Genomic DNA, 23,951 nt, shown 5'->3' on the forward strand with positions numbered 1-23,951 from the left:
GGAACAACCTTAGGGACATTTGAAGATGAGAATGTTAATGCCTTAGGAGAAACTGAAAAAGTATATAATTGTTTAGGTGTTGCAAAAAATGAAATCTTTGCTTGATATATAATATATACAGTAAGCTCAATCTTATGAAGAAGGCTTTTAACTTTCCATCTCTGAGAAACCGATACAGTCCTTGGTTCTGCAGTTAGGAGTATGATTTTGCAGGTATTAGATACTTAACCATCCCAAAGGTGCTTTTTCAAGAGGCAACTTGTTTTTTTTTTCTTAAACATCTAGATCAGGCCTATCAAACTGGTGATCCGCGAGCAAGATGCGTCATGCGTAGGCCACGCTATCCCAGCTCTGCAAAAGCAAAAAATGTTGCGATACGACATGTGACACGATCGAGTTTGACACCTGTGGTCTAGATCAGGGATGTCAAACTGGCGGCACACAGATCAGATGCGTCATGCACAGGCCACATTCACCCCAGCTCCACAAAGGGGAAAAACGTCATGAAACATCATGTGACAGCAATGTGACGCCATGAGTTTGACACGTGATCTAGATGCTTAACCAGATTCCAATTTTTAGCAATCAGTATATGTATTATTCAGTATTAACACTACTTTATCATATGAGTATGATATACTATAACAGCTGCTATACTCTAGGGTTACATACACTGTTTGCATTTAATTTTCATATATTTTCTCCTGGGGATATTACTGTTACTTTTTTCAGTACACCATTGTAAAGTGTCTCTACTTCCTTCCTAAACATTTATAATAGTTTTTTTTAAAAAAACTTGGATTGTTATTCTATTATTAAACTCCCTGACTATGCTTGTTAAATGAACAACAATAGGAAATTCACAATTCTGTTAGGAATAGCTTCCATCCTTGAAAACACCTGCTGAGATAACTAATTAAAGACATGACTACAAAGAGGCTACTTTCTTTCAATGGACGTGATATTAATTCACCATGTTTACTACTTCATTGCATCTATTCACCCTTTTCACATTTTCCTTTTTGCTGATTAGTACTTTCATATTAGAAGACATTTGTGATTCGACTGTTTGCATTGTTTTGGGTTAATGTAGCTTTCCCTTGGAATGTGTTTGCATCATTTTTATAGGATTGGTTTTAACAGAGTTGCCCATTTAAAAATTTATATTGATGCTTAAATTCCTAAATTCATCAATAGCTCAATAACACAAACAGCTGTTTGTACCTCTAACATTTGATGAAGTGTGACCAAATATAGGTATTATCTGAGTTTCAATAAATAGTGATCTTACGCAGTTTATTAGCAAAGTACTGTTGCACTCAATGCATCTTACTTCAGAGAAGTCATGTATATGGTCCTGTGTATATGTGTAAGCACTGTGAATATTTTAACAAGATGAAATAAAATTGGGTTTTTTTCAATGCCATCTCTATAAGATTTATACAGTCCTCTAAACTATGTTGGTGAGAATACAGAATAACAGAGTTGGAAGGGACCTTGTAGGTCATCTAGTCCAACTCCCTGCTCAAGCAGGAGATCTTATACCATTTCTGACAAGTGGCTGTCCAGTCTCTTCTTGAAAGCCTCCAGTGTTGAAGCAGCCCCAACTTCTGAAGGCAAATTGTTCCACTGGTTAATTGATCTCACTGTCAGAAAATTTCTCCTTATTTCTAAGTTGAATCTCTCCTTGATCAGTTTCCATCCATTGCTCCTTGTCTGGCCTTTAGGCGCTTTGGAAAATAGGTTATCCCCCTTCTCTCTGAGACAACACCTCAAATATTGAAACACTGCTATCATGCCATCCTTGGTCCTTCTCTTCACTAGAGTAGTCATGCCCAGTTCTTGCAACTGTTCTTCATGTTTTAGCCTCCAGGCCCCTAATCATCTTTACTGCTCTTCTCTGCACTCTTTCTAGGGCCCCAACATCTTTTTTATACTGTAGTGCAGCGGTTGCCAACTGGTGGGCTGCAGCCCACTGGTGGTCCACGACGAAATTTTGCTGGTCCGCAGAGAAATGTCACCCCCCAAAGCAATTAAACCAGGCTGTGCAAGAACACAAGGCTACACTGCCCACATGGCCCTCCCTCCCTGCCCACTCACTCCTTACCTGGCAAACTTGCCTGCTAAGTTGCTATTTTTCCTTTTTCAGACCATCAGCTGTTCTGCTGTGCCGGGAGATTTAGATTAGCTAGAAAGCAGGAAATCATTGGATTTCTTACTTTCTAGCTAATCTTTAGATGTTCAGCTCTGCTTTTGGGGGGGGGGGTTATAACAACTCTGTTCCACCCAGCCTTTTTTTTTTATTGAAGAAATATGGGTTGCTGGGGGAGAAATAGGGTAAGAGAAAGTTTTGTGAACCTTGCCCTAAAGCTGCCACTTTTGCATGCAGGTGGCTGACTTCCCAAACCCTAGCAAGAGCCAGAAGAGATCTGCAGTCTTTCAACAGCCAGTTGAATCAGAATAGAGCTGGAAGGGACCTTGGAGGTCTTCTAGTCCAGCCCCCTGTTCAAGCAGGAGGTCCTATACCATTTTAGAGAAATGACTGTCCAGTTTCTTCTTAAAAATCTCCAGTGATGAAGCACCCACAATGTCTGAAGACAAGCTGTTCCATTGGTCAAGTGTCCTTACTGTTAGAAAGTTTCTCCACAACTCCAGGTTGCTTCTCTTCTTGTTGGGGAAGAAAGCTCCGAAAGCAGTTGCTATTTCCACAAGGAGTTGTTGGAGTGCTGCAAATGGCAGCTGCTTCCAGGAGGCATGGGGAGCAGGCCTAAGCATGGCAAAATGCTGTCAGGGAGGTGAGGGTGGGATTGGGGCAGAGAGGTGGGGTGCACTGCAGTGCTCCTGTGATTGGTCATAAGAACAAATGACTGTGGGAGCACTGCAGCTGTTGTAATTTCGAAACAGGAACATATACAGTTTTGGGGGAACCTGTCATAACTTTGGTCATCAATTGACCTGTTGTATCTCAGGGACTAGCCATGTTTCCAGGTGACAAATCGGTATTAATCACAAAGATTCATTAGATATAACTTTTATTCCCATCCAAAAATTCCCATTTACAGTAATTCATTTTGGACTGAATTAATAATCAACAGGGTATCTCCCCCCACCTTTTTCATATTAAAATAATGCACTGTTTAAGATAAAAAAGGCTTTTTTAAAAAGGGAATGGGGTTTAATCTTGAAGCTGTTTTTTTATTCAAGAAATATTCAATATTTCTCTGTAACTCTAAATGAGAATGGTATGGCGTAAAACAAATGGAAAACAAGTTGGGAATACTAAATACAAAACCAGCCAATTTCTTACTCAAACTTATTAAGTTAAAGAAAGCATTGTGCCTAACTATTTGCACCAAGACAAATTCCTTGTGTGTCCAATCACACTTGGCCAATAAAGAATTCTATTGTATTCTACAGAATTCTATTCTAACTACTTGGCTCTGCAGCACAGAACAAGTACAAAAAAATCATAAGATGGCATAGAATCAAAAGTTGGAGAATGTAAACTTAATTCCAGTCTAGTAAATAAACAGATACTTTATATTCATCATGAGATTGAATTCAAAATTCTATGATGAAAATCTGCTGGCTGAAGAATACAGATTTGGCCAAAATCCCATTACATTTTGGAAGACTAGATACACCAATTCCCTAATAAATACATCCCAGATACACTGATAGATAACATAAATGGAATTGGCAACAGTAATATTTGTGGAGAACATACTTACACTGAAAATACATATTGTAAATCTTTATCACAGCAGAACACAAGAATGGGAAATCAAAGACTATTTAAATCCTGCAGAGTACAAAATAAAATACCTTAAATAACGTTTTAGTAATTAATTTTAAAGTTCTAAAGCTAAAGGTCTCAAAATCTACAGTTCTGTTCTGCACCACAAACAAGACAGAGCAAAATAATTACTTGACCAACTACAGCAATAGGAAGGAACTGAGCCCATTGACACTAGCATTTCTCTCTTTCTCTCGTCTTGACATCTAACTTTATGCAGACATTTTATGGTGGTTTAAATAAACCACAATTGGTGGTTTCATTACAGCAGCCAAAACCATAAATCCTGGTTTCAATCTATACAGGCTAAGTTGAAAACAACATACACAATCTGAAATATTTATATATTTCATATTCTGTGATTTTTGTTTCTCAGCATCACGTACAGAGTTTTAGATTATCTATCAAGGCATCTTCACTATTGTATCAGAATAGAAATTTTCTCTCAATTTACAGAAAAGGGAGGTGATTTAAGAACATTCCTCCAGGGGATAATCCTTCTGCTTTTATAGTCCCTAAAAAGGATGGTGGATATGGACTCATATTAGGCCTTTGCCACCTCAACATCTCTTTAATATATTGATCACTTCTGTTCTCCCTTTCCTACTTGAAGTTGGTTTACATCTATAGACTTGTTGGATGTTTATTTTCACATCTGCAAAGTATCATACCATCATTTCTTCTTCAATTGATATACGTAGATCCACCCATCAACTTTGAATTTTATTATTTGGCGTTTACATGACCCAAATATTATTTTCTGGGCATGGTTTCTATAAATTTATCTACTTTCTAAGGCATAATTCTGTTCTCTTATTAGATTAGAAGCTTTTTGCTATGTATCCCTATAGAAAGCTATTCTACCGTGTAGCTTGAATCTTTTCTCTTTTAGAACACTTCAGTCTTTGGTTCAGTTACGCGGCATGATATTCAAAATCTGAGTCTGGATATCTGAGTCTAGAGATCTTTTTATAAAGACAGTATTGTAAATAACCAATCGGTCTTTCAATTGAGGAAAATCCACATTTGATTCCTTTTTGATATGACTTGAAGATATCCTTCACAATTAGAGCAGAACAAATCCCAGCATTTTTTCTTTTTTGGAACAATCCCCGTTTTAAATGTTCCTGTATGCTGTCCATAAACTGGGCAAATATCAACAGAGGCTTGATGAACCACATTGTTTTGAACCGCAATGTGTCACCTTATTCTTGCCCATTGAGTGTACCTTTGCTTCCTGTATCACCCACTAACTCTTCATTAATGAGGACAGGTTTTCCATCCAGACAATTCCCTCTACAGCAGGGGTCCTACAGTATAGCATAAGAGATTCAATTCTGCAACCCTGTAGGATGCAGTAGAACATGTTATTGTGGGTTCTCATCAGCATTTCCCTATGCAGCTAAATAAGAATCTCTACAATACAATGTTCTTTACAATTGGCCTTTCTTTTATTTAAAACATACCTCTTTTCATCAGCAGTGTGGTGGAAAATGCTGCTATCAAGGTGAGTAGCTGCCCCATAAGAGGTAGGAATTTCCCCAACCGTTAGAACACTTGAACACTTTTGCTTTTTTGAGGCATCTCATCCTGAGAGGTATACATAGGCTCTGTATGATATAATTTCTCATTTTCCTATGCTCCGAAAGCAGTGTTTCTGGAACAGCATAAGAGATCGGGATGCCTGCTGGAAGGGGATTGTGGATTGGCATAGTGCAATTGCAGCAGCCAAATGTACTGACATGGGTTGTTATGCAGAATGTATGGTAGTCTCATCACACTGAGGTCACTGGTTTCTTTTACATCTGGATGGTGCATAAACATATTTGGCAGAGCTCAACTGAAAATGCTCGTGGAGTTTCCAGAGACCCTGGGAACATACTGGTCACTTCTCATGAGTCTTCTGCTTGTTTATGCTCCCCCACCCTCTCTTCCTAAACATATTACTCTTTTGGCTGACATAACAATAGGATATGTTTGGTTCCAGAACAGAGAACAGGTCTGTTTTCCTTAAGAAATGTTTAAAGATGGATGAATGAATTGCTTCATTCTAACACAAGAATTTTCGATTTTTTTTTTTTACTTTGGCTAGTCACAACATTTAATTGTTCAAATTTTTATCAGCATTCCGGATCATGAGCTAAGTTTATATGAGATGCTGCCTGATTTCACTAGGGAAGCTGTTGGCTCACAGTACTGCAAAATGTAATATGAACCATAATACTGCAAAAAAGCAACAAAAGAACAAATATGCAACTGAAACTCAAAAAAGAATTATAATTGTCCTCCCTCTTCTATTTACTAATGGACTGATAAATTTTAAAGCTAATTTTAACTGCATAGGAACACAAGAAACAACCTTACATTAACTTAATAATTGGCCCATTTTTAAAAAATTACTATTAATGGACAGCAATTCTCTTGATTTCTAGGCTAGTGTCTTCCACGGTCCATGGATTGTACCTGATATTCTTTCCATGTGAAGTGAATGAACTTCCAATTACCTGTAAGACTGTTCATCTAATTAAACAAATCAAAGTTAGTTTAAAATTAAATTGTTAAATTTATTATTTTTAAAAAAATCACTGGAAGTACAATTTCCAACATCCTATAATTAAATCCTTAAAATAGATTATCAGATAAAGACTTAATCAAACTCTAATTTAAAAACAAAGCTAAGATAATGTACAAAGATCCATACTGTTGCAGTATTAAAATCAGTTGCAGAATTAAGTGTATAACAAAAATTAGAAATGGAAATAATTCAAGCATTAAAAAAGCAAATTAGTAAATACAAGTCTTAAGTTGATGAATGAGTACATTATTAACTCTGACATTTCTTTCAAAAAAGAAAAAACTCGACATAATGATTTATTTAACCATGGTTTACTGAATAAATCACATATACCTACATTCACATGATATGCTAACCCATACCCATGTCTCAGTTTAATCAACTGGCAGCAGAGGTATTTGGAGATAGCTGGCTTTGTCTCTCTTAATCATCATCTAGTAACAGTGATTCTATCATGATACCCGAACTATTTCCATCCCATCTGGTTGTTTTAAGAACTAAAACGTTTAAAAATGAACTGGAGTTTACATCCCTCTCCATTCCTTTTCTTTTGTACAGTTTTTAGAAGCCAGATTTGAAATTTCAGCTGAATTTAAAATGACCCCACCCTCAAAGATTACAAACACACATTATTGTATGCTGCCAAGTTTCTTCCTTTGCCAACTTGGGTTGTCAACTCCCACTGAAAACAATTTTCCTTCACTTTTTTATGTGGATGTGTATATGTAAGCACTATGTATATGTGTGTGATGCACACACAGCTTGCCAAAATCAATCCATGCTAGAGTTTTGTGTGCATTATACTGTGAAAAATCTATGTCATTTCAAAAATAAATGTCTTCATGGTCTTGTACACTGCTTTTGACCACTGTCTATTGATGCACAATGTATTATGTGGGATTGTAAGACCTTGTAAAAGATTGTAATTCTTTAAGACCTCAAAATGTGAATGTTTGTAATTGTTGGTTACCAACATTCCCATCTTAGATTGAGTCATCCAGGGAACCTAACAAATGGATTCACATTTGCATAGGGAATATCCTAATGATTTTTGATACTCGCAAATCAAGGCAAATATAATTGTCCCAGGATAATGTTGCAGGATCCAATTTGAGTCGGTCACAAGGACAAAAGGTTTATTCTTCCAAGCTTTTGGCCTCATCTTTTGGCCGGGTCTTTTTTTTTTGAGCCCCGAAAAAATGGCTAGGCCGCCTTTTCAGGGGTGACTTAATTCCCCCCCCCTTGCATCTTCGGGTGGGTGGCGATGGCTTGGATGTTGACCTCAGCGTTGGTGGGGCACTTCGTATCGGGGTCAACGCAGGCAGCACCATATCCGGGTGCGCAACAAAAGTACTTCCTAACGGCAAGCCATTCCCCCCATTTCGCATGTTTTAATATAGGCCTTAATTTGGGGGGAGGGGCTTAATTTCATTTCATGCCTATAAAACATGCTGGGACTTCCTATTGGGGGAGGCCGTATTGTTGGAGAAACAGGGTAGTTTCATAATCTGTGCTTAGAAGTGTGGTAATTATATTTTTAAGGCATTAGGACAGTTATCATGTGTTGTAGGATAAAGTGTTAATGCTAATGATACCCAATAATAATTTTAAAAGATCACTAAACAGGGCAGTTGTTAAACAAGACTACCTGTACAGTATTACAAAAGGTTACACAGGAAGGCAGAAATTCAGTATCAGTTAAATTCAGTATCAGTTAAATAGCTCAAATAGCTCAAAGCTGATCAGAGGCTGGCCAGTTTATATCTTACATATACCGCTTACATATGCTAGGCCAAAAAAATGTTGGTTTTGACTTAACATATGAAATGGACCCAATCAATTAAGGTCAGTCAACATGACTTAGTATAAGTGGGAAACAGACTACAAGGAGGAGTGCAGTTTTATGATTTTTATGTTAAGGATTTTAATGTTGTAAGCTACCCAGAGTCACTTGTGTATGAGTATAAATATGTTTAATAACTATGTAAATAATAAACGGGGCCTTATTTTTTGCTTAAAATAATGTAGGAACCATTCTGGATTACTATCATACATTATCAAATAAAGTTTTCTCATGATAGCATTATATTCAAATTACAGCAAAACCCAACTTTTATGCAATTCACAAAGTTGTGAAGATAAAACCTTATATATTACTAAAACGTTCTGAGGAAAATTGTGATTACAAATTCAATATTTGTGAAGATCAAAGATATTAAGAGAAATAAACTCACCTTTTATATAAGTAAACTTATTTAAATTAAAAGAAGACAATGAATACCATTAATTACTAGAATCTTTTTAGAATACTGTTATGACTATGTGTATTTTTCCAAGAAGTTGTTCCACCTATGTACAAATTTTCTGCCAATCAAGAAATGGCTAAATATTTCTAATGTGAAATACTGTCATGATGGAAACAACAGATTTAACTACCAGAAGCTCTTTTAAGGAAATACTGCCAAATGTTAATATGGATCAGTTTAACAAATTATCTAAATAATAATGATAACAAATATTTTTTTCAATCAACTAACCAGTATGTTTCCCATATAATGCATGAGTGGGGAGAACAGTTTAAATTATATATTATATGTGTGATGTCTCTTTTGAACATGGTTTTGGATTTAAAAAAACAAAACAAAACTCTTTTCAGGTTATAACAGACCTTGTTCCCTTCTGGTTGTTTTCAACAGAAACAGAAGCAGGCATTATATGTTCTACAATATAAGCTTAAAGGAATACTTTGTTCCTGCAGTGCAATTTTAAAAATAATAAAAGGGAAATAAATCCTTACATGGAAAGTGGTCCTTGTTTGCACTGTTAATGCAATTCAGAAGCTTAAACGCTTAAAAAAAGAACAAAACTAGAAAAACATTCCAGTATATTCTTTGTCATTTTGGAAACAAAGGTAATAGTATAGCTTTTAAATCTTAGCTTACTTTAGATATATGACAAATAGTTTTGTTGTTTTTATTGCTGCAGCCTGCCTAAGAAAAACAAAATCTTGGCATTAATATATTCATGCAAAATTGAAATAAACTTCTTTAAAAGGTGCTACAGTAAGTAATAATACCCAAGCCAAACCCATAATGAGGATATCATTTTGTTTAATGCAATAATGGCAAAGATCCAACAAAACAGCTCCCATTCCTGAATGTACAGCTGGATTCTGTCATCATGGAAAGATTTTATGTAAACCTCAGAAAGGAGGCTGGAACATATCCAATTTGAGAATTATTATCAAGCTGTACAGTTAAGCCATTTATCTTCATTCATTATGGAAGACCCTTCTAAATAATGGGTTCAATCCATTATGAGACAAGTAATTTTATAAATCAATTTTTTTTCACCTAAAAGGTTTACCTAGAATATTGTATTTTGTCCCCTAAAATATACTTCAATTTCAGAAGAGTAAATACATAGTTTTGAAAATGGTTACTCCTCCTTTAACTTCTTTAATAACATATTGAGATGAGGATAATCATTATGGTCTAACTCAAAATAAAATGTTGAAATAATTCAAACTTTACTGATTAAATGATTTTTACAGCAATAGGGAACCTTTCAATAAAGATTGGCTATAGCAACAAAAAAGTAATAAATTACCATAGTTTCTCTGATATCCAACTTCAATCTCTTTAAAGTTATACATTATCATTATTTTTTCTGGTATCAACACCTACCTATTTTGTGTATTAGGAATGTTAGAAGGTCAGCTATTTTGCCTAGCGCCAATTCCCTATCTTTTTTGTCTGTGCAAGATGGATTCAAGTTAGTTGCTTGATCATGTTTGTTCAGTAAAGATAATAAAAGAGAAAGAGATGTACCTGGGGGACTAGTGTTTTATTTTCAGGGCAACTGGTGTTTAAATCACTGGTCAAAGGGCTGGCACAAGTATCAACTAAGAGTTCACCTTCAGCTATGGGCAAAACCAAAAGCTGCTATTCTAGTGTGACAATCAAATACTAGTTATCGTAATTATATAAACTTCAAGGCCAGCACAGGTGAAGGATTACTCAGAATGTATTGCCTTGTACTTCTTGGTTAGGATCTTTCTTAGTACTGGCTTTCACAGAGGATATATTGACCTGGAACCATTCCCAGAGTATTTGTGGGAGCTGAGGAAATGCTCAACTCCATGTTAATGTGCATATGGAATGGATATTCTAAGACACCCATCTTCTTCCTAGCTATTTCCTAGTCTAAGTTGTGGTTCATATCCTCCCACTTTCTGAAGCAAGTTCTCAAGTATTTTATTTGTGATTAATCCTCATTAACTTCCTCCTAAGTCCTTCTGTGCTGCTTTATTGTGGTAGGGGGTTATGCGTGGAAGGGATGAGCAAAGAACATCAGGCATGTATACCTATATATTCCCAACAGGATCAGCCAAGGCATAATCATCCAGGTAAAGCAAGCAGACCACAACATATAGCAATAATAGGAAGTTGGTGGAGATCAACGATCACTTTAGTGACAATGGCAAAGGCATCAATTAATATTGTGTGGGAAAAGGCATTGGTAAAACTACTCCTGTATACACTAAAAATTGACAGTGAAGTTACAAAAGTTGTAAATAGCTTCTGCCACTTAGAATTAATCCTCAACAATCAAGGGTTTAAACAGTGAAGAAGCACATCACAGATCAGTACTTGGTACAGCACCCATGAAGTCTTTGAAAAATATATTCTGATGCCACAATGTACATGTACCTACAAAGTTCAGAACTGTGCAAGCAATGGAATTTCTAGTGAGACTCTATGGAAGTGACTGTTAGATTTTGAAAAAAGAAGCTAGAAAGAGTATTGCTACTTCTGAACTTCAGTGTTGGAGAACACATTTAAGAATACTACAAAAAGCCAAGAAAACAAATAAATTAGACAAATCAACACCAAGTTGTCCCTTGATACATAAAATAACCAGACTCAAATTACCCTCTTTCTCTCAAAAATCTCCTAAACTCCACTGAAGATGTTACCTAGTCTGGTAATGAAATGTTTGGAAAGCAACCCACAAGCTCGAAGAACTAACCTTCACCCTCAAAGACTCTAATGCTAGGAAAGGTGGAAAGAAAGAGGATGACCACCAGCAAGGTGGATGAACTGAAGTTACAATGGTGATGAATGCACTGCTGGAAGTCCTGAAAGACCATCTTAGGAACAGATTATCATGGAGAAAATCTATCCATCTTGTTGCTAAATCTTGATACCAACTTAATGGTACATTAATCAATCTCACTTATTCATTCATTTATTTATTATACCTGTACAGTACATACTCCCCGTCTACAATTGTAAATCAATGAATAAATAATCACAAATGTTAACAGTAAAATAAGTAACATAAGAATGCACAATAATAAAATCTTACAAAGATCACAACAATAATCAAAGTAAGATTGAACACAGGAAGTAAAACAATTGGCTCATATGGAAAAAAGATGGAAAGCTTTTCTAAAGTTATCAATGGAATGAGGGAAGGGAGGTTCCAAATATTTTTACCCACTTTCCTTTACCTCATTCACTGCTGGGCAAATGAGTCAAATTTGAGATGTACATTGAAGTGGAAAATACCTTTAAATGGTAAAAAGCAAATTCAGACTATAGAAGCAGATCAGAGTTTACAGTTGGAAGAGATGTAGTCAATAGTTTGTTGGGTGAAAACAAGGAAACTTGAAGTCAAATATGGCTGAAAAGTTTCAAATTTGGAAGACAAATATTGTAAAATATTTATATAGCTAAAGATCTTTTTAAACACTTCATCCTTGGTTTTACTTTTCAGAAAATTCTCTTTTAACAATAGAAATCAAAGGCATTCAAAATCCCATTGTCCCATTTATGATTCCATTTGTTAATGTTATTTTTTCATTGTCCTATGTTTAATTTCAGGCAGTGAGAAACTTAAAGCACTTTTTAAAGTGTGTCATTTGCCACCGAAAACATATGGGGGCTAAAAAGAAACCAAAACATGTTTATGTGCTGTTTTTCCTGACATTGTTTTGGGAAAATGAAGACAAATTTGGCTTTCTTAACTTCCTATAGCAATAGATTAACCACTACAGTCACAGGCCAAAAAGACCCGCTAAAGATCAGAGAAGAAACTATATGTATCTGACTTTGAATCAACCTAGATTGCCTGAACTAATCCCCAGTTACAAGGAATTAATTTCAATTGGACATCAGGAAAAATCTCATAACAGTGGCATCTACTGTTTTAGAAGCATATGAACCTTGCTTTACTTGAGGTGCTTAAGCAGTCTGGATAGCTGTATACTGCGGATGCTGTATTAGTGGATTCCTGAATTGAAATGGGGATGCAAATCATGGATTAATCAACTTTATGGGTTCTTCCAATGGATCCTTTCATCATATAATACTGTGATTCCTTTGTACCAAAGGTTGATACATGCTGTACTTCTATGATTTCCACCAATAATTCAGATGCTTACATCAGCTAGGTCAAGCCATTGTTTTCTTCTTCCCATGGAAATAAATTTTCCCAATGTTTTGTAAAACAGAAATTAAAATCTATTACCTGTTCTTCTAAAGCAATTAATCATGTGATTAAGGAAAATAATATTACCTGATCATTGTAGTTAAATAACTGAATAATCATTATTTTAAAAAGGAGCAACACACTTCAGTTGGCATTTTCTGTATCTAGATATCTTTCTGATTCTAGAACGTGATCGAGCTTGTGTTCTGGACCCTGAATGATGATTTTCACTGGACTATCTATGTGAATATAATTCTTCTTGGATGACTGGATGATTTACTTTTACATGTGTAGGGAATTCCCACAGTACAGAAATGATGGGTTCATTCAGTCTCGTTACAGAAATTTGTGTGTGCAGTTCTGGTACAATGCTTAAGCACTGGAGACTACACAGTCCTATCTAAATGTGTCTCTACTCTTCTCTTGGTTGGAAAAACTAATCATATCATAATTTTGATAATATCTAGGGTCAATCACACACAGAACTACTTTATGAAAAAATATTCAATTCTCTAATAAAATCACTAGATTCCATCAGTTTCCATACTGTGCTTGGCAGTAGGAAATTCTCAGATTGCAACTTCCAAAATCCTCTAAAATTCTGGAGGTATTTTTTGGTAGCTCTATCTAAACAATGAAATTACATGCTATTTTATACATAAGTTACAAGTTCAGAAAGCACAAAATAATAAATATATTCTATTGATGGTATTATTAGGATTGGAACATTTATAATTAAGTGATATAGTTAAGTCAACCATTTTATAACTTTTTTTTTTTTTTTGCAAAATCATTAAGAAAATTGACTTTGTTTGTCAGAACTCCTTGGGAAAATTGCAAATGGCGATAATATTACTCCAGGATACCCGAACCGTTGTAAATACATGCTGGTTGCCAAGCACCCACATTTTGTTCACAGGACCTCTGCAGTAGTTCTAAGTGCAGGGATTGGTCTTTTTGTCACTTTTTTTTCCATGCCATTGTGATTGAATGGTTAAAACAAATGGTTGTAAATTGAGTAGCTATATAGCAACCTGTTGACAAAACTCATTTGCTTTAAAAGCTAGGGCTAGCATTTCAAGAACACTTTAACATTATCTGCTTCGACAAGCTGAATGTATAAGGAAAAAGCTGATGAAGGAAGCTATTGGGTATTTAGTTTCAAGAGCCACAAGAGTAATGTCTTAAACATTAGAAGGGATGGAGTAAAATGATACCCTAGTAAGAAAAAAGGAGTGTGCAATAGTATTTCCATTAAATTGCCGTCTGTTTACAAGACAGAAGAATAAGGACAAGTTAAAAGTAATATGAATAATTATTTGCCAAATATACCATTTCTAAAAATCTACCTAGATACTGAAACATGTTTGTTGGGTTTTCCCAATCCATCTCCCCATAGAATAAGAAACAAAGTAATATGCTGTGACTTTAGAAAAAGGAGCTGCACAACTGCTTCATTGTTGCTTTTTCCTCTTGGAAAAGTAACTGTGACATAAACTATTGTGATGACAAGAAACAAAAATTGGAGCATACAATTACAGAGGCAGGCAACTGAAGAGGCATGGCATGCATAGTTACCTAAATTTGCTTTTAAAATGGCTGAAAATAGCTGCAATTAAATGGGTTTAAATGGACGCTGGACAAATTATTGGAGCAGATAGATTTTTTTATCACCAGGTTCCAATTCTGATAACTGAATACTGTCTCCTGAATGAAATCAGAATACAACTACTAGGGAGCAAATTGTTTATATATTTCCCAAATATTATACGATACAAAATATTGAACTAGTTCAATGGGGATCAAACGTTTTGATTTCAGGACTCCTTTACGTTCTTAAAAATAATTGAGAAGTCCCAAAGAACTCTGGTTTATGTGGGTTGTATCTATTGATTTTTACTGTATTAGAAATTAAAACTGAGAGATTTAAAATATTTATTTATTTGATTTTACAGATTTACTGAAAGGCCTCCGGGATCCCCAGGAGTTACCAGAACACACTTTGAGAACTGCTGGACTAGATAGATCTATGGCCTGATCCAAGAGGGAGCTACTTTGAGTTGTAAATATTTGCTGACGTCAAGCCAGTCACCCACAGGAATATATTACATAGCAACTTCAATATTGGGTTCAATACTGTTGAAGAACATTTCATTTCTATTATATTAAAAGTTCTAGAATGTTTTAAAAAAATCAACATAAAGGGATGACTCACAAACACCCACAACAGCAAGCTAAGCTTCAAAGGGTTCAGATTCAATGTGATATACCCTTTGTATTAATTCTAATGTTGTATTTTTAGGATTTTAAATATAGAATGCTCTATTGCAGGATTCATTCCCAGTTTACAGATTCAGTTTAGAATGGTACCTGTTACGTTTGGCTGAGCTGAGCAGGAACTGAAGTCCATTCCCATTGGCTGAGCAGTCTGACAGCGAGCCATATAAAAGCGAGCTGTCAGACCACGTCGGTTAATTGCTCGTGCTTGCCAGCCGACTCGCAACAGTAACGGCTATTGCGGTTACCGCAGTTACAGTTAGTCTTATGGTTACTTGTTACAGTTAATAGTTACTAGTTAATAAATGTTAATTTAGCCAAATCGTGGACATCGTTTGTGCCTCACAAAAGTACCCATGTTCATAACTATTATTTATTTATTTTTTCCACTATCACTGAAATCCTAACTATATTAATTATTCAGAAATAAATTCTGTCAAAATTAGTGATTTTTTAAAATGAGTTATCTACAGTAAATATCTCGATACTGTCTGGATTTCTTCTGAGGCACAGAAATAATAATGGTGTTTCCATCAGAATCAAACACAAGGCATTCCTGGTTAAAATAGCTTTTATCCCACCTTTTATTACTCTACATATATTCTTCTATATTAAGTTACAACATATAACATACCCAAGCTAATATGAGTTTAATGGAATGGAAATTGAAAACATAGTTACCCAGAGTTAACTGACCTGTAATTTATGGAATAAGTTCATATCTGGATTCACAAGAATACAGGATAAATTAAGCAGATGGGCTCAGTTCACTAAAGATGCTTAGTCTAAAACGTGAGGGGCTACTTTGTGTCACAGTAACCCCAAAACACTGGATTATCAAAAGAAAAACCACCAGATCTTCCACTGGCTGGGTGAAGAAAACAAGGCCTTTGGGAGTAAACAATTAGTGTTAGACTCACCACCAGGACTTCAACACTTTCCCAAAAACTTGACTCAATGCGATGTGACTAGGCTCTACACTTATATTTTTTAAGGCTGGCACAGATAATTGTGAATATAATTCTTCTTTTATGTAGTGTAATTCTAATTTGAATTAACAAAATCATTCAAGTACAAGCCTGAAAGCCTTGGAGTAGGACTGGCATTGGTTACACTTATGGATAACCTTTAGAGGGCTTGAGTTTGGAGTGATGTGTCCTCCTTGATCTCTCTTTTGATACAATCAACCATCGTAACATTCTGGACCAACTTTGGGGTTAAGAGTATGGGACACTGTTTTGCAGTTCTGGTTCCAGTCAGTGCTGGCAGTGGAGGAAGAGGCCCACATACTGGTCTTAGGGCTCTCTCCAGTGCCTGAAAGATGTAAAGTCTAGAGGGCTTAGACTCAACTTGGGAAAGGATTGGATTTGTTTTTGGTCTCCCAAAATCCAGTGAGTTGTCGTCCTTGGTTCTCAGCAGGAACACATTCCTGCAGAAAGAAATGGCATGCAATTGAAGGGACCACTTGCAGCTTCTGTTTAAGGAGCAGGTGGCAGCCATAGCTGAGGGACCTTTGCACAAGATTGGCCTGTGCACCAAATATACCCTTTCATGGACTGGGAGTATTGTTCACTCTCACTCATGCCTTGGTCACCTCTCAGTTGGATTACTACAATGCTCTTTATATGGGGCTGCCCTTGAAAGCCATCCAGAAATTACAACAGGCCCGGCACGCAGTAGCATTTGCAGTTCTGGGTGCTTCATGTTTTGCCCATGTTCAAAATGCTGTTGCATGGGATGCTGTGGTTTTTATTTGCTTTCTGAGTGCAATTGAAAGTGCTAGTTATTTAGATTTAAAATCCTAGATGTGATAGGACCAGGGTTTTTGTGTGTGTGTGTGGGATTGTCTCTTCCTGATATGTCCATGCTACTAGGTCAGAAAAGAGTGATCACTTTCCAGGTTCAGTCCCTTAAATGTAGTTATCCAATGGAAGGTTGGAGATGTACCTTTCCTGTGGTTGCCCTGACTTTTTGGAATAGCTGCAATTCGGAGGATCCCTGACCTATTGGCCTTTTGGGGGCTGTGAAGACTGGGATCTTCATTCAGATTTTGGGCTAGACAGGAGGGAGCTCAGCAAATCTATGGATATGGGGAGTTTCTGCAATGTTGGGAAATGTGGTACTTTCATGGGTTGATCTATTTATTATTTAAATATTATTGTGAATTACCCAATATTATCTTGTATTAGATAGCAGCCATATAAATTTATAAAACCTAATTAAATAAAAAGATGCACCTGTCTTAATGAAAAATAGAGACATTCAGTGCTGTCATAAGGCTGAAGCACTTCTGAATCTATTTCAGTTTGCACAATCCTACTGGTTATTAAAACACCCTGTTGTCACTGAGGATTGTGTATCTTCATGTAATGTTTATATGGAAAAAGAATCAGAACAATTAGTTCTAGCAGTTGCTGTGGGCTGCGGTTGTTCTAGGGTTGCTGCGGCTGATTCTACACTCCAGCTACTGATGTTGCTCATGCTTTACTCCCTTTTTTTCAACCAAATTAACCAACATTCCTATCTTTCTCAAATGTTTTTAATATATGATTGATGAAATTAAAACATTATTCTAGTATTCTGGCTGGCATTAATGGCTCTGCCAGATTTCTATAATGTTACTCCCTTAGGTTCATGGGAATATTCAATGTTATCTTTGAAGCAAGCGGCAAGGACTGCACTTTTTGATTTTGATCTACTGGATTCCAAAACACCAACAAAAGGATCAGTTCTACTCACTTAGGTTTGTGCATTGAACCACGTAGCTCCTCATGAAAGAATACAAGACACTCACATGCTTTTGCTTTAGTAGTTCCATCTTCCGACCATATGCTAAGCTGTCAATGCCCTTGAGAAATCTGCCTACACCTGAATTGCTTGACCACAAACGTGTGCCACCAAAAAGCTTTTGTATCCCTCCTAGTGGTCTATTTCAAAGATTTCCCACTCCTGCTATCTGAGATCTAGCCCTCCTTCCAATGTTGATAAAGGTCTTTAAAAAGAATAATCTTAATCATTATTTTACCCTTCTTTTTTCAGTAACTGTTTCAAACTGTTTATTGTACTTAAGAATTTACTCCTACAGAAAAAGCTTTGTGTATATGCACATATTTCACAGGAAAAATAATCTGTTTATTTCCATTTTGAGCAAAAATAATAGATAATAATAGCAAGTGGCAAACTTTCCCAGATTGATTCTTCCAAGCCAGCAAAACTTTTAATATACTGGAAGTTGCTGTCCCAATATGCCAAGAAAGGCAGCAAATGGGAAAGACAGCCAAACAGAGACAAGAGTTGACAGGTCTCCTCTGACAAGTAGGGATTCTGATTGAATCTTTTGCATGGGAAAATTTCTGTAAAGATGCTATATATGTGATTTTTTTCAAAGTTAGCTGCTAACTCTTATGGGTGAATGTTTTGACCAGAGATATAGCAGAGAATGCTATAACTCTGTATCAGGGGGCTCAGTGGCTCAGTGGCTAAGACGCTGAGCTTGTCGATCAGAAAGGTTGGCAGTTTGGTGGTTCGAAGCCCTAGCACTGCGTAATGGAGTGAGCTCCCATTACTTGTCCCAGATTCTTCCAACCTAGCAGTACAAAAATGCAAGTAGACAAATAGGGACCACTTTGGCAGGAAGGTAACAGCATTCTGTGCATTTAGTCATGCTGGCCACATGACCACAGAGACATCTTCGGCAGCGCTGGCTCTTTGGCTTGGTAACAGAGCACTGCCCCCTTGAGACAGAAACGACTAACACGTATGTGCGAGGGGAACCTTTACCTTTACCTATAGCAGAGAAATGTAATCTTGTTTATTTCCTCGATCAGCACGAAGAATGTTCAACTGAGTGACCAAGTTGTAGATCAGGGGTATCAAACTCACGTCGTCACGTGGCTTATCGCAATTTTCTCCCCTTTGCTAAACCAGGTGTGGGCATGGCCAGCGTGTGACGCATCCAGCCCATGGCCATAAGTTTAACATCCCTGCTGTAGATGATGGACAGCATGCTGCTGCTTCTTATTTCTGAACAGACAGCAGCAGTTATAAATGCTTGGCCTTTGCTGTTGACTAAGTATTAAAACAACTCTGTTTGCCCATTTACAGCATTATTTGCATTCTGGTTTCATGATTGAGCTCAGAACTCAAGTGTGTTAAGCTTCTTTTCACGTTCTGTATCATGAGTAACATGATCTACTAATAAAATGGTCATGATTCATATTTTATTAACATTTAAAATATTACTTTAAATTTAAAAGAGTAGTTCAGTGGTGATTTAAGTGGCGAGGGGATAATTCCGTGCGGGAGATGTGTGAGTATGTGTGCGCGGGGTTCCATTTATGCAAGCTGCAGGCCTGTATGCCCACCGCTTGAACAAACGGAGCTGTGTGCATGTGCTCACTGACCCGCTGCCCGCACCAAGTAGAGCTGCTCGCGCATGCCCTTCCATAACTGTTATAGACCATAAATCTTAATTGGCATCTGTTTCTTCTAACTTACCTGTATGCAACAGAATATCCCTGGTTCATAATATTCTGTATGGAAGTCTTGCCAATGTACTTACCTGCCTATAGTCCTGCTTTGTGAATCTAAGTGAAGCATTTTCTGTAATTCCACATGAAGAGTTTCTGTTTCTTGACGGAATCCCCCAGATTTTCTGAACTAATGTTGAATAACACCTGTAGCTACAAGACTGCCATTTACCTATTTCTGTTTTAACCAATAGTTGTTGCATTGGTGAAATACATTTGGAAAATTAAGGTCCAGTGGAGCTTCAGTGCTCATCTTGTTTAAACGTATCTTTATGTACTATTAATATTTCTAAGTTCTCTTAGCTAAAGAGCAGCCACATTTTATGTGTTGTGTTTTTCTGTTGTTTTTCTTGTTATCCCAGTCCATGTTTATCGTTCCTAGGTATATTTGGTGGCCTCTACTGCCTTAATTGCTACCCCTTTGTTATTTATATTCTTACCAAGTTTCTGTAATAAGGAATGCATATACCAATTTCTATGATCTGTTCTATGTAATTTTATATTCTTCATTTTTTTTATTTGTAAGAAAACATAATAGTGCTTTACATATCTTACCTGGTAACAGCTAATGCCTATAACTTTCTGGAATCTGTCCAGACCTTTCTTTGAACTCTTGGCCCTTCTATTTGGAAGATGGAAAGTTCCATTGCAAAAGTATTTGACAGACTCATGTAATAGAAGTATAGAAGCAAATGGAAATTTAACAATACAATAAGTATATTTAAAAAGTCAATCAAATTAAATAGGCAAATAATACTTTGATGGGAAATCTAGATATATGTTGTTTGAATAAAACACATATAATATTGCATTTCACATGGATCAGCCACAGTGGTGGGATTCAAAAATTTTTATTAGCGGTTCTGTGGGTGTGGCGTGGCTTGGTGGGCATGGCAGGGGAAGGATATTGTAAAATCTCTATTCCCTCCCCACTCTTGGAGGAAGGTTACTGCAAAATCCCATTCCCTCCCCACCCCACTAACCTGCTTTCCAGCTCTGTTCTCTTGTACTGAGCAACAAAAGAAGACCCAGTCAATCAGCTGGGACTCGGCAGGCAGAGAATAGATGGGGCGGGACCAGTTAGAGGTAGTATTTGCCGGTTCTCCGAACTACTCAAAATTTCTGCTACCAGTTCTCCAGAACTGGTCAGAACCTGCTGAATACTACTTTTGATCAGCCATCATGTTAAAAAACTGTTTGAATCTCAGTTTATAATTTTGAAAATGATATATCAATACATGATAATTTTAATCAATAAGTAAATATACAATAATTCTTACCAATGATTCTCAAAGTTATTTATTTCAGTCTGTGTAAACTGCCCCAATGAACAGGTTACATGCAGCACATAAAAGAATGAAAGTGCAGCATATAAAAGAGTGAAAATACAGTATAAACATAATACATGTACTTCAGAATATAGAAATATATAAAATACATGTGGAAAGTGTAGTTTTCACAGCTTTATGAAAGGCTAAGAACGAAAGGGCTTCAAAGGAGAAGACTGCAACAGGTCTTCTTGGCCCAGGTAACATGGGAATTCTAAGCAGGCTTTCCCCGCCCCCAAAAAAAAGTGCAAATTAAGCTTTATGAATAATGAAGACTTGATCACAATTCTGACATACTAGCACATCAATGAATTTGATATAAAAATGCTAATTTAAGAAATTTAAGTTAAATTAAATTAAATTAACTTTGTGGTAGGGAAGCTGCAGAGAAGTTATCCTTCCTTCAGTTATCCTATACTTACATCAGGATCTACTCCTATTTCTTTCCAAGAATACTGGGAGAAAACAAGCAATACATAATTAGCTTATTAGTGAATATTAGAGAAATACAATTCATACTGTACCATAGACTAAATGTACTTTATTGATTAACACTAAACAACTTACCGTCCTTTTAATGCAAAACATACTGCTTAAAGAACTCATTAATTTTTAAAGTGAGTCCACATGAAACCCGGTAAAAGCATTAAAGTTTCCTTTAACTAGATTAGATTGACTGGAAACTATATCAGATCCACATTAGTATGACGTTGTAGACTTTCAGTCAAATTGTCTCCAAGACAATCTGCACATTAGGTCATAACAAATAAAATGGAAAACTATATTGTCTTCTGGTCTCTGGAATAATGGTCTCTGCCATTTCTATCCCTCCCCCTTCCTTAACCAAGCATCGTACAGATGTTTTCAGATAGCAACTCTTGGAATTCCCAGTCAGCACAAACAAATGGCATGCTAGTAGTTCTGCAATTCTTCACTCTAAAGTTAGACAAACAACTGACAGTCATTGATATTCTAGCAATGTGTCCAATAAGAGTTACAAAACCCAAGACAGAGACAGGTCAGAGATACAGAGTATAGGCTCACAAAGATGCATGCACCCATAAAAAGCTTGGGTGCTGCCATTAGAGACTTCTGAAAAATTCCAAATTGTAATTGTTAATGAAACTGAAGAGTAACCATAGCAATCAAAATAAAATTGTTGGTCTAGAATGGTTAGCACTTCCCCATTTTGAGATTGGTATGCAACTTGGGGCTCCTGGAAAGATGACAGCTGTGATCAAGATCTTTTGCATCCGTTCATTTTATGTGAAAGTTGCACTTTTTTCTCAACTGAGAAGTCCTTCAGATGGATCAGTCTCAACCTGATCATCTCACAATTGGACCATTGCAGAGTCATTGAAAATGAGATGGTTGGCAAATAAATTTCACAATAAATAAAACTTTCCACATGGGGCTACCCTTGAAAGCCATCTGAAAGCAATAGCTGATTCAAAATATAGCAGTGTAAGCAGTAAGGCTTGCTTTTCCTTATGCCCATGTATCACCACGAGAGCTGCTCTGTTTGCCAGTTCGCTTTCAGGTGAAATTCAAATCGTCACCTATAAAACTCTTCATGACATGCTGCTGTTATTAAAAGGTGGCATAAAACTTATTTTACTTTCTATAAAATGTTATACACACACACACACACTTTATATAATTATATAATTATATGTGTGTGTATCTGTGTGTATAAATGAAAGTTAGAATATCAAACAATACAAAAACATTGTTATATAATTGTAATACAACTCTTAATTATTCTGGGGTATATACCCATTGGAATCAGTTGATTTTAATGACCTTCTAAAACGCAAGAAGGGTAGGAGTGATCACACAACTGTGTATTACTCATTGTGGATATTATCATTGAAAAGGACATGTTGCTAGTCTAAGCTTCTTCACTTCCCATGGGGGCAGGATCTTTAACAAGCCCTCTCTTTATATGCAGTCTTGACTGGTAGAATCTTATTGGGCAAGATACTCTCCAGTATATTGTCTATGGAGATTCTCAGTCATCCAGGGCATAGTTGTCCCAAAGGTGCTTTTTCAAGAGGCAATTGGACTTTCTTGTTTTTCTTCCCATCAGGAAAAAGTCAGCAGTCCATCTGCATTTAAAAGACAAAAACCATTCTTTTGAAGACAGCAAAGTCCATATTTTGGACAGAGAGGACTGCTTCTTTGAAAGAAAGGTTAAAGAAGCCACCTATGTCAAAACTGAAAGCCCTCTCTCAACAGAGGGGATGAAATATGACATCATCTATCTCCAGTCTAACATAGTCCTTTCAACAGTTCCAAGAAGACTCCACATCCATTTGCACTACTCAGTTGATCCTGACAACACAGATAAACCTCCAGGTGGCCTCAATGACTCTCTAAAAGAATGCAAAGAATGCAGGTAAAAGCCCAGGTGGGTGGGTGGGCAAAAACATCAGCAGACATAGAACCGGTTCTATGTCTGCTGCTCTTCAGAGCTACCAATCTACAGAGGTGGACAGAACCGGTAGAAATCCACCCCTGCTTCCATGCCATAAAAATAACAACTAGAATTTTGAATCAATTATGAGCGGCCGGTTAGCTCAGTTGGTTAGAGCGTGGTGCTAATAACGCCAAGGTCGCGGGTTCGATCCCCGTACGGGCCACACCTTATCCACTGCCATAGCCAAACCTCTAAGCATAATCTTTGAAAAATCTTTCAGGACCAGCTCCTTGCCTAACCTATGGTCACAAGCCACAGTCATCCCCATCTTCAAAAAGGGAGACCCAAGCCTAGTTGAAAATTACAGGCCAATCTCCTTATGCTGCGTCACCTGTAAAGTCATGGAATCAATTATTAACCAATCCATCATCCTCCACTTAGAGACAAATAACCTACTCTCCAATAAACAATTTGGTTTCAGAAAAAACTATCCTGTAATCTACAACTCTTACACTGCAAAAACATATGGACG

The 23,951-nt window shown here is 36.6% G+C and overlaps 1 non-coding gene across 1 annotated transcript; it reads left to right on the forward strand.

Moving 5' to 3' along the window:
• Positions 1–23,568: 23,568 nt before the first annotated feature.
• TRNAI-AAU (transfer RNA isoleucine (anticodon AAU)) lies at positions 23,569–23,642 on the forward strand. Its single transcript has one exon. It is a non-coding gene; the product is annotated as a tRNA-Ile (tRNA).
• The last annotated feature ends 309 nt before the right edge of the window (positions 23,643–23,951 follow it).

This window comes from Notechis scutatus, chromosome 4 (assembly GCF_049901735.1).
Source record: "Notechis scutatus isolate UNSWTSFEM ecotype Mainland chromosome 4, rNotScu1.2, whole genome shotgun sequence".
Classification (NCBI taxonomy): Eukaryota; Metazoa; Chordata; class Lepidosauria; order Squamata; family Elapidae; genus Notechis; species Notechis scutatus.